Source organism: Tupaia chinensis, unplaced genomic scaffold, assembly GCF_000334495.1.
Source record: "Tupaia chinensis unplaced genomic scaffold, TupChi_1.0 Scaffold000445_1, whole genome shotgun sequence".
Lineage (NCBI taxonomy): Eukaryota > Metazoa > Chordata > Mammalia > Scandentia > Tupaiidae > Tupaia > Tupaia belangeri.
This window is the reverse complement of record NW_006159950.1, coordinates 516098-527222: the sequence shown is the minus strand read 5'-3', so window position 1 is coordinate 527222 and position 11125 is coordinate 516098.

Below are 11125 nucleotides of genomic sequence, written 5' to 3'. Positions count from 1 at the left end.
CTTCAGATGTGACCCCAGCTCTGGCCAACCATTGCAGCTTGTGAGAGACCCTGGAACAGACCAGCTAAGCTGTGCCCAGACTCCTAGCCCAGAGCAATCGAGATGATAAGCATGAGTATGTACATGTGCATGTGTTTAAATCACCAGAGGGACCATGCACTCACTGGAGAAAGACAAAGAGAGAGAAACAAGAGAGGGAAGAAAGCATTCCCAATGGGGCTTGGTCATGCCACAATCCCTTCTCCTCCATTTTCCCATCCTGTAGTGGTATCAGGCCCACAGGCACATGTTAGGTATATTTCCAAGCTGCCAAGGATAGGGTTTAAATCACGTGGCCTGCCAATGTGAGCGCTGCCTCCTCTAACCACTAGGCCATGGGGCTGACTCAAACGTGTGTTCTTCAATTGCTGAGTTGATGCTAATTGGTTATAGAGCAATAGATAACTGTTCAACTCTTCATAGTTATGAAAGTATTCAGGTATTTTCTTTCTCTTGATTCAGTTTTGGAAAGTAATCATTTTCTAGAAGTTCGTCTATTTTGCCTATATTTTCAAATATATTGGAATAAGGGTGTTTATAATATCTTCTCTCTGTTTAAAATCTTGATTTTAGAAAAGTTTTAAATAAATATAAGTCACATAATGAAAGGTGCATAAAATACAAATGCATCGTGCAATATGCAATTATACAGCCAACATTGATGTGCTCACCACCCACCTGAAGAGTGAGGTGCAGGGGAACCAGCATTTAGTGTAATGCCTATGTCGCTGGACTCCCACGTAGTCGACCGCAGTTCGCGTCCCGGACCCGGTGGCTTCAACTCTCACTGGGCGCATGTGTGTGCGTGCCCAAGATCCCGAGAGGAGAATGGAGAAGGGATAGCGGCATGACCATCCCTCCTGGGGGGTGATCTCTCGCTTTCTGTCTCTATGTCTCTGACTGTCTGGCGAGCGCACACACCCTATAGTGAAAAAACCTCTCCAATAAATAAATAAATAAATAAAAAGAGTGAGGTGCGGGACCAGCAGTTAGCATAATGGCTATGTCGCTGGGCTCCCACGTAGTTGACCGCGGTTCGCGTCCCGAACCTGGTGGCTTAGAACTCACGCCGGGCACGTGTGCGTGCATGCCCAAAATCCCGAGAGAACGGAGAAGGGATTGTGGCGTGGCCATCCCCCCTGGGGGGTGATTTGTCGCTGTCTCTCTGTGTCTCTCTGTCTCTCTCTGGCGAGCGCACGCGCCCTATCGCAAAAACCTCTCCCAAAAAAAAAAAAAAAGAGGTGCTGCAGTGAGGTCCCCAAGCACCCGCCCACCCCACCCCTTACTCCTCCTCAGAGAACTCACTCTGTCTTCGACTGCCATTTGTAGCTTTATGGTTTTCTGGTTTATCCATCCCAAGAGCATACAACCGGACCTCTCTGGTTCTGACGTTTATATAAGAATCTCCCTGAGTGTGTCTGGTGCTGTGTCTTCATCTCAGTATTGGATTTACAACATCAATCCCTTGTTTCGTGAAGTTCTAGTTTGTTTACTTCCATTGTTGTTTAATATTCCATAGCATGACTATAAAGTTTTTCTTTATCTACTTTACTATTGATAGGGATTTGAATCGTTTCCAGTCTGGAATGCCACACACAAGTCTGCTCGGATATTTCAGACATGTCTCCTAGCACATGGTGGACACTCTTCTAAGGGCTTTTTTCCAGCAATGGTGTTGCGAGGCCACGGGGCATCGACTTTTACACCACTTGGCCAGAAATACCAGACTCCAAGAGCAGTCTGAGCGTGGCAGTGTCTAAGAGCTCCTGGAACACCACTGGGTGCTGCCAGACATTTGAATTCTACCTGCTGTGTGGATGCTGGCATTGCAGTACAGGTGTTGCATTCCCCCGATTATCTATGGAGTTAGGAACTTTCTATATATTGGCCATTTGGATAGATATCCAATGTGTGTGAAGAGTGTATTAAATTAATTGGTTTGTTTTTCTCCCAGTGTGTTTTTCTTTTACTGACTCATAGGAGTTCTTTATCTATTTGAGATGTACATGTGCCTGGCATGCTTTTCCAGCCACCAGGACCAGGATTCAAACCATGTGGTTGACCATGTCAGATACAGCTCCTCTGACCACCAGGCTGTGGGGCCAGGCCTTCACTATTCTTCTAATAAACAATTTCTTTCTCTCTCAGGTAACTATTTTGTTCCTTTTCCTCTTTCCCCAAACGCCCTGTCTCCCACTCTAGATTTGTCGTCTTCTGGACCTCGCCTCATTCTCTCTCGAGGACACTAGAGCCTTTAATCATACATTGTCCCATCTTCCCTCCACCAACCTGCCAACTCTGGCTCTTCCTGTCTTCCCGCTGAGCCCACAACACAGGCAGACTTCAGTTCCCTGCAACTGCAGGGCTGGAGCTCCTCGACACGGTGGTGGTGCTTGGCCCCCTCAAGGTCAGCAACAGCCTCTCTTTGAATGCTCACCTGATTAGGTCCAACCCCCCCCCCCCAGATACTCTCCCTTTTGATTTACTCAAAGTTCACCTCTTAGGAAACTCGATTATATCTGTGAAATTAGCCCTGCCATATAATGTAGCCTCATCACAGCAATTCCCCATCGTACTTCCTCATTCTGCTAGAACTCAAGGGAAGGGGATGACACAAAACACCTGCACGGAGAGAAGTCGTAGGGCCGGGTTGCCCTGCACTCACCTCCTCCAGTTATTACAACTGCCCTCTCCACACTGTAACCTTTCATGGGTAGTTAAGATTTGTTGGGTCCACTTTCTTTTTTTTCTTTTCTTCTTTTTTTTTTTTAAATGTATAATCGGCGCTTTATTTTTTCCCACAGGACAGATAGTTCTTCAGTCCTTAAAACTCTGCTCCTTACATGGGCTTTGGCGGAGGGCGAGGGGAAGCACCCTTCAAAGACACTTGCTTCGGAGATGTCCCTGACGGCTGCGGCCTCTACTGTGTTTAGGATGACGAATTTAATAGCCTTGTCCTTGGGCCCACATTGGGCACAGTTGGCACGGCCGTGGTTCCTTCTTTTCTTCGTTAGCTCTGAAGCGAGGCCGCGAGAGCTCAGGTCCATTTTCCATTCGCCCTTCACCCACTTCCATCTGACTTCGTCCACTGAGATTGTACCGGTCGTTGATGTGCTTTTTGCAAATCCAATGAGCACTTCTCTTGAAAATTTTTATTACAGACATTTTCAGATACAAAATAGAATGACGTAATGACACCTAGGAGCTGCACAGGCGTCACTCCGTGACCAGGGTCATGTGGACACCCCAGCTTCTTCTCCCCTGCTCTTCTGAGCCCCAGGTGTAGCCCCCAGTCTGCGATGGCCAGTCAGAGCAGGGAAGCGCTGGGACCCCCGGCCAGTCACGGAGAAAGCCGAGGTGGGGATGTGTGAGCCTTTGCTCTGCCCAGCGTCCCTCCAGAGCTCCCCAGACACTCTGGGCTGTTTCCCTCTAGCCTGGGCCAGTGGGGCTGGCCCAGTGGGACTTGGCTTCTTGGTACCCAGACCAACAAACAGGGGCCTACAATGGTAGAGGCCTGGCGGTGGCCATCTACGATGGAGACGAGGTTTTTACACAAAGTGGTCTTGACCTCCCTAGATCAGTGTCATGGCTAATTGGTCACGGGTCCCTAGGAATGATGGACACGGGAGGCCTCCCAACTGATCCTGCACTCAAATAGCAGAAAACTCTACTAGGTGTGGTGGGCAGAAAGCTCATTCAAGTTTTCTAATGAGGATTCACAGGCTCCTATCAGTTCCTTGGACCCTGGCTGAGGGCAGACCCGTCCCACTCAGGGAGAGCTCCATGGGGCTGCTATGAGCATACCCATGGCGGTCCCCTTGGTCCCCCTGGCAGGAGCTGTGTTCTGCTAGTGGAGGAAGTCCTGGCTCCCATCTGATGGCGATCCCTGGAGATTCAAGACTCTACATGGTCACTGCTCAGAGTGGGAATTGATGCAGGTGACAGGTGGAGTCAGCCTGGGTGACTCAGTGGGCCCCCAGGGCTGGGGGATGCAGTGTGGTGGGTCTGCCTCTTTTTCTTGTCTCTCTCTTTCTTGTCTCTGTTGCTTCCAGAGGAAATAAATCAAATAAAAAATAAAAACCCAGCCAAAGGTAATACCGCAGCTCTAAGAGAACTCTGGAAATTAGTACCACCATTAAAGACCTGAAGGAAGGACAGGCCGTCGTCCCTGTCACGGCCCGGTCTAACTCACCTCCTCGGCTGGTGTGAGAACCGGCCGGTCCTGGGCAGACTGCAGATCACTACAAAGGCAGGTGCAGCAGCGATTGTGGCCCCAGACATGGGACTTTTTTTTTTAGTTTGCTATAGGGTACACACACTCACCAGGGAGAGGAGAGATCACCCCCCAGGCGTTTCTTCTCCATTCTCTTCTCAGGCTTTTTGGGTACACATGCACATGCACCCAGCATGTTTTAAAGCCACTGGTCCAGGACTTGAAAGGCCAAAAGACTAAAACCCACAAAAATTCAGGGGCATGCCAGGTCAGTGAAGTTTATAGGCAATCCAGTGGCCTGAGGCCTGTCAGGATATTGCCCCTAACAGGAAAGACAAGCTGTTGAACCTCATCCTGCCTACTACAAGGAGTCAGGCCAGTAGATGGCATGGTGGTTGAGGCACTGTACTCCCACGTGGCTGACCACGGGTCAAGTCCTGGACATCTGTTGGCTTGAAAATCACATGGGGCACGGGTCCATGCATGCATGCCCCCCATCCCAGGAGAAAGGAGGAGAATGCATCGCAGCACGGCCATCTCCCATGGGGTAACTTCTCACTTTCCCTCTCACTGTCTCAGTCTGGCTCTCTCCAACAAGTGCACAGACGGCACGGCCAAAAAAAGAGGCAAAATCTTTGATGGGACTCTGGGTTTGCTCCGCCCCTACTGAAGCCCATGAGCACAGGCCCAGGCTGAGAGGTTGCGCTGCCACGTGAGCTGTGTGACATGGGAGACACCGTGGCAGGAAGAGCCCACACAGACCTGCTCCAGTGGGAATCACCGCCAGCCACTGAGATTTGGGATGGAGCCGTGCCCTTGTCTGCCAATGGCAACTCTCCACTGAAGGCCCCTCCTGGCTCACAGCTGGGCACAGCAGAGCCGATAGCCTGAGCGCGGGGCACTGAGTTACCCCCCATGCACCTCAGTGGGTCTCACAGGACCCCTACCCTAATCTCGGACACGTCTGGCAGCCTCTGTTATTGAAGTGTCCGTGAGATCAGGCTGAGCAGGTCCAAAAGGCACCACCTCACGCCTCTGCTCCCTCCACCCACTCCTGGTGGTTCCAGGGCCAGCTCACACTGAGGAAAAGGCACAGGCATGCTTTCCAGACCCGTCGGCATGGCTGTTAGCACACCACAGACGGCCCTGGGCATGGCAGCCTCACTTAGGGCGCCTCAAAGCAGTGGGTGGGGCCTCTGACCATATGGCTTACCCACGGCATGGGGGAGATAACGGAGGCCTGTCTACACACGCTCCTGAGCAGTCGCCAGCGGGGCGGGTCAAGGACCTGAGCTAAGACAGAGACCAGCCCCAAGTGACCGGGGAGGAGCCCTCTGTAAGCAGGGCCAGGACAGCTGCCCTTGCCCCATGGCTCTTGTTCAGTGAACACATACATCGTGGCCATGGTGGCAGCGAGGTGTGACAGGCAAAATAATGGTTCTCCAAAACGTCCATGTTCTAATCCCTGCGACCCACACAAGTCACATGGCAGAGGGTGAACTAAAATAGCAGATGGAATTGAAGTTGCTGTCAGCTGGCCTTAAAAACAGGGAGATAACCCTGAACCATCTGGGTGGGCCCAGCGTACTCCAGGGGCCCTTGCATGTAGGAGAGGCAGAAGTCATTGTCAGGGTGATGTGATGTGAGAAAGCCCCTCCTGGGCCAGTAGTGGTATGGTGCTAATACTGCACCCACGTGAAGGTCCTGGGTTTGAGTCCCAAGACCTCCATGAGCACGCAGGCACAGGTGTGCCTGTGATCCAGGCTGGCTGGGTCTGAATGTTGATTGAGACATGAAGGCCCTGTTGGTGGTGCCTTGCTCACACCATGTGCTCTTTCTCTCGCAGAAGAAATAAATAATTTTTTTAAAAAAGAAAGAAAAGACTCTCCTGGCCACTGCCAGCTTTGAAGACATACGTGCGGTTTCAGCCGGTGAGGCCCGCTTTAGACTTTCAATTCTGGGGACCCTAGCTATATTTTATTAACCTAAATTCTAATGAGATATGAAAAAAAAAAAAAAGTCCAATGTCACTCTTCTCATAATTTTTGTTTTGAAAAAAATCTTCATTAAAAATGTTATTTATATGAACATGAATGGGTTTATTAGTTTTAAATGACTGAGTTATCAGGAAAGTCATGACACGTTTTTGCAGAGAAAAACATATGACTTTCCTGGAGACCTAATTTTTCAAAATTAATTAATTTATTTTAATTTGACCAGAGAGAGAGAGAGGAAGTGAGAAGGCAAGCCACCAGGTCCAGGACTCAAACTGTGGTCAGCCATGTGAGAGTCCAATGCCTTAGCCGCCACACCACCTGTTGGCCTCCGAGACCTAATATTTTAGAGTTTTAATTTCGTGTTTGCTTTTGCTATACAGTGCATGCACTGGCCAGAGAGAAACAGTGAGGAATCAGTCCCCAGGGAGCACGGCTGTACCACACTCCCTTCTCCTCTTGAAATTTTAGGCACACATGCACATCCACTCAGCATGGTCCTCAATCAGCTAGGTCTAGGACTCAAACTATTCTATCTCCCATGTGGGATCCAGTGCCTTAACCACCATGTCACCTGCTGGCCCCTAAAGCTTTAATTTTTAATGTAGTAATATCAAAAGACATAACACAGAAACAAACATGCTTTGGGGTCCAGGATCATTTCTGAGTGTGAAGGGCTCCTGAGACCTGAAACTTAAGACTCCCTGTCTTAGAGGGCCAGCCAGTACCCATCGCACACAGCTGACTGTGCTGACCCACCTCCCCAGCACTGCGTCATGTAACAAACACGCACTCTTGACAGGCCTTCTTCCCCGCCTGCACGGCCTCTGCCGGCACCTCGTCCTAGACTTTTCAAGGTGCCCCACGGTCACTCCGCTGTCCCAGATGGGCATTACAGGGTACCCCACGGTCACTCTGCTGTCCCAGGTGGGGCCTCCTCTCTGCTACGTGAAGGATGCAAGCAAGGGTCCACCCACGGAACACGCTGGGCTCAGCGGTACCAGCAGAAGCAGTGGCTGTGCTGGCTAGGAGGCTGCCCACAGTGGTTGCTCAAGGGCTCCTAATCGGGGCCAACATCCAGACATGAGTGGCCCTTATCACTGCTCCTCTGCATGATCATGAAGGGCTTTTGCTTGCTATCCCGACTTTGAGTTCAGTAGGACTGGGGTCCTCCTGCCCGAAGGAGAGATGCTTCCTCCGGGGAACAGGTGTGGAAGTGCCACGTCCGCCAACGGTTGGGCTCTGTATGTTGCTGAACCAAAGGCAGGAAGGGGTTGGCTGTATCAGGACAGCGAGCTAGGTTATCAGGAGGAGGGTCAGTCCTGTGACATGAGTGCCGGAGCGAGCTGACAGGGACCCAGGGGCTCATGGGGTACCAGTCTCCCTGTCCAGTAAGGACAGTCATGGGAAACTGGGCAGCCCAGCAAACCAAGACCCTGACAGGACTGAGCAGCACGGGAGATAGGGCCAGGGCGGACAGGAGCCTGTCAGCCAGTCTGGCAGATGGGGGAAGGGTGTAGGGGCACCATGGCCTGTAGCCAGCCCCAGGGGGACACTGCAGCAGTTCTCAGTTGCTGCTTGTGTCCCTTGGCTTTTTTATTCTTTTATTTTTTAAAGTTTTCTATAGGGCACCTATAGAAAGAGAGAGAGAGAGAGAAAGAGAATGAGAAATCATCCCTTAGGGGATGGCCACAGAGCAATCCCTTCTCTGGATTTTGGGCACGCACACACACCTGGTGTATTTTGTTTTGTTTTAGGTTTTTGCCACAGGGCACAAGCACTTGCCAAAAAAGAGATAGAGATATATAGAGAGAGGGATGACTCTTCCTGGACAGGATGAGAGAGACCGAGAGACAGGGAGACTCAGCCATGTGGGATCAGACACCTTAACTACCAAGCCACCTGCTGGCCCCCTGTGGCCTTTTTTTTTTTCTTTTTTTGAGAGTTTTTTTTGCTATAGGGTACGTGCGCTCACCAGAAAGACAGAGAAATAGAAAGCGAGAAATCACCCCCAGGGGGGATGGCCATGTCGCAACCTCTTCTCCTCCATTCTCCTCTCGGGATCTTGGGCACGCACACACACGCGCAAGCCACTGGGTCTGAGACTTGAACCGCAGTCAACTACATGGGAATCCAGTGACATAGCCATGACGCCAACTGCTGGTCCCCCTGTGGTCTTATTTAAAGAGCTTGGCAATGACATTTTAAATCAGGATCAAGGGGAACAGGACTGAAGGCTGACAGGGGTGTGCAGGATGACAGGGTAGGCTGTGATGAGACTTCACTTTTCTCCTCAGAGCTGAGGGTTTAATTTTTCCCCTCCTTCAAAATAAATAAATAACTTGAAGGTCACAGAACAGAATTAGCCATTTAGAAGTCCACCCATGATGTGGTAAGACCCCTCCACGACCTATTTCCACAACTCTTTCCGATCAGAAATTCTGTAACCACCGAGGAATGGGGCCAGCGTTTTCCACACAAGGAAAGCCTGTGGGCTGGCACTCGAGACAGCACAGAAGTCTGTCCCTAGGTGCTGGGTCCCTGAATCATGGTGCCAGCAGACCAAAGAACATGCTAGCACATGTGTGTTCACACCAGGAATACTGACAGGGTGGAGATGGGGGAGGGACCATGGCGTGGCCACAGCCCACTTAGAGGTGCACTCTCTGCTCTCTCCCTGGCAATCACGGGAACAGTGATGAAAGCTCAGGGGCAGAGGCCTGGCTTTGCTTGGCACCCGGCTCCTCCACACCTGCTCCCCGCCGTGTAAGCTGGCCATGTGGGCCAAGCTCCATGACGCTGCACTGGCTTTCTCCAGCCGGTTCTGCCGGGCCAGCCAAGGAGAGCAGCAACAGAGACAAGCGAGAACCCTAGCCCCACTCCCACTCCCCACGCCCTGGCAGCGCTGTGTTCTGTCCCGTGGACATCCCTCCTCCTACGCCTCCTGGTCTGGGACCCTGGAGACTCTGCAGTCTGAGCACCACTGGTCCCATCCCTGCCGGTTCCCATCACCCTGCCCGCACCTCTGAGGATGATCCCCAACTGTTCTCAGATGACATCTCCAGTGTCCCTCAGAGCTACTGTCCCTTTCCTGATGGACCAGGGTTACCACAGATATGGATGGCGTGCTCCACCCCTCCTGTCCTGCTGGTCCTGCCACCCCAGATCTCCCACACTCAGGGCCCAGGCTGGCCGGGTGTGCGCCAAGGCCCCGCTGCCCTCTGGTGGCCGCTCCTGGAGGTGCTGCACTGAGCCGACACTCCAGCCCAGGCTGGCGGGGTTATGTCGGCGGCGGGATGACACAAGGGCTGCAGTGCTCTCGCCTGCCCTAGCATAGGGACCGGGCTTTGTCCGTGGACTGCAAGGTTCCATCGCTGCCTGGCCTGCTGTCCGGCCGACCTGGCTAACCTCAGCCCCTCTCCAGTCTCCTCCTAGAGAGTCACTTGTCAGTAAAGCCTCCTCGCTGCCACTCGAACGCACTGGGCTTCCCACGTCTCCTGGACACTTGTGGGTGCTGCTCCTCCATGGGGCCAAGGGCTCCCCAGGGCGGGAGAGCCCTGCTTGCTCTGGATTCTCCCCCGCATCTCTGGCACACGGCAGGCCTTGCCCCAGCACCTGACAACCTGATGTCTGTGCCAGCCTTTGCCCACGTGCTCAGGCCCCGGACCACTCTCCTTCCTCAAGCCCCTTGCCCCCAGGAAGTGGCCCCAACGCTACCAAAAACTCACATTGATTTATTAGAGTATGAAAAAGATCCCGTTTCTTCTGTACAGGCGGCAGAGCGGCAGCAGCTGCGGTGGCTTTGTGCATGGTTGTCGATGTCACCTTTGCGGATGACCCCTGCCCAAAATAGCACTTGCACAGAGAGGAGGCTGGGCTGAGCACCCACAGCCCAGTCCACCAGGAAGGACGCTCCACTATTGCACAGCGTTGGGAAGGGAGTGTCCTGGGGGGCGGGGACAGACACCCATAGGCCTGGGACTGGCCATGGTGGCAGTTGGGGGCTCAGGGAGTGTGTCTGAGCAAAGGCCTTGGGGTCCAGTACTCCACCCAATCCAACAGCCTTGGCCCCTCAGTTCAAGGAGGTCTTTTCGGTGGAGTTGGGCATGCCGGCACGCTAGGTGTGGTGCACCCAAGCGAGAGGCTCCAGGGCTCAACCCAGCCAAGGAAGTGAGAAAGAAGAACACACCAGCGGGAACACACTAGGAGGCCTCGTACTTGTAAGGCCAGAGTGGACTGGGGCTGGGGGTCACTTCTGAGGTCAGTGCCTTTGGGCAACAGCTCAGAGCCTGGCAGGCAGGGAGGGCGGAGGAGGCCGAGCTGAGTGAGGAGGGACGGATGTCTGGAGGAGGAGTTCAGGGCAGTGCTCTGGTCGGCCCCTGTAGGCAGAACACCCAGGGACGCAGGAGGACACGCCCTGCAGCTCATCCTGGGTTCCTCTTCTGGCCCCACAGAGCGGTTAGGAGAACCCCGAGTCACGACCCTGTCCACAATGCCCAGCCCAGCCAGAGCAGCTCAGAGGTGCCCTCGGCCTGCAGCTCTGAGCGAGGAGTCAGGGACTGGCCAGGGTGATGGAGCCAGGAGGGAGGTGGGGCTGCCTTGGTCCCAGTCTCCCCCAGCCACATGCCTGTCATCCTGGTGTGTCCCCTGAGGTCTCACCAAGGGATACCTCAGTTTCTTCCCTTCCTGGTAGGACCATGGCTGAGCCAGAGGCTCTTTGGTTAGAATCTAAGACTGGTCTGAATGAGGGGGGTGACAGAGACCCGAGTCCAGTGTGGGAGGGGCCTGGACCCGGAATGAGGCCACCTCACCAGCCCCAGCAGTTCTGCCCTGCTGACCGGACCGGGTGGGCGGTGCTAGTGGGAGGGGGCTGGACTAC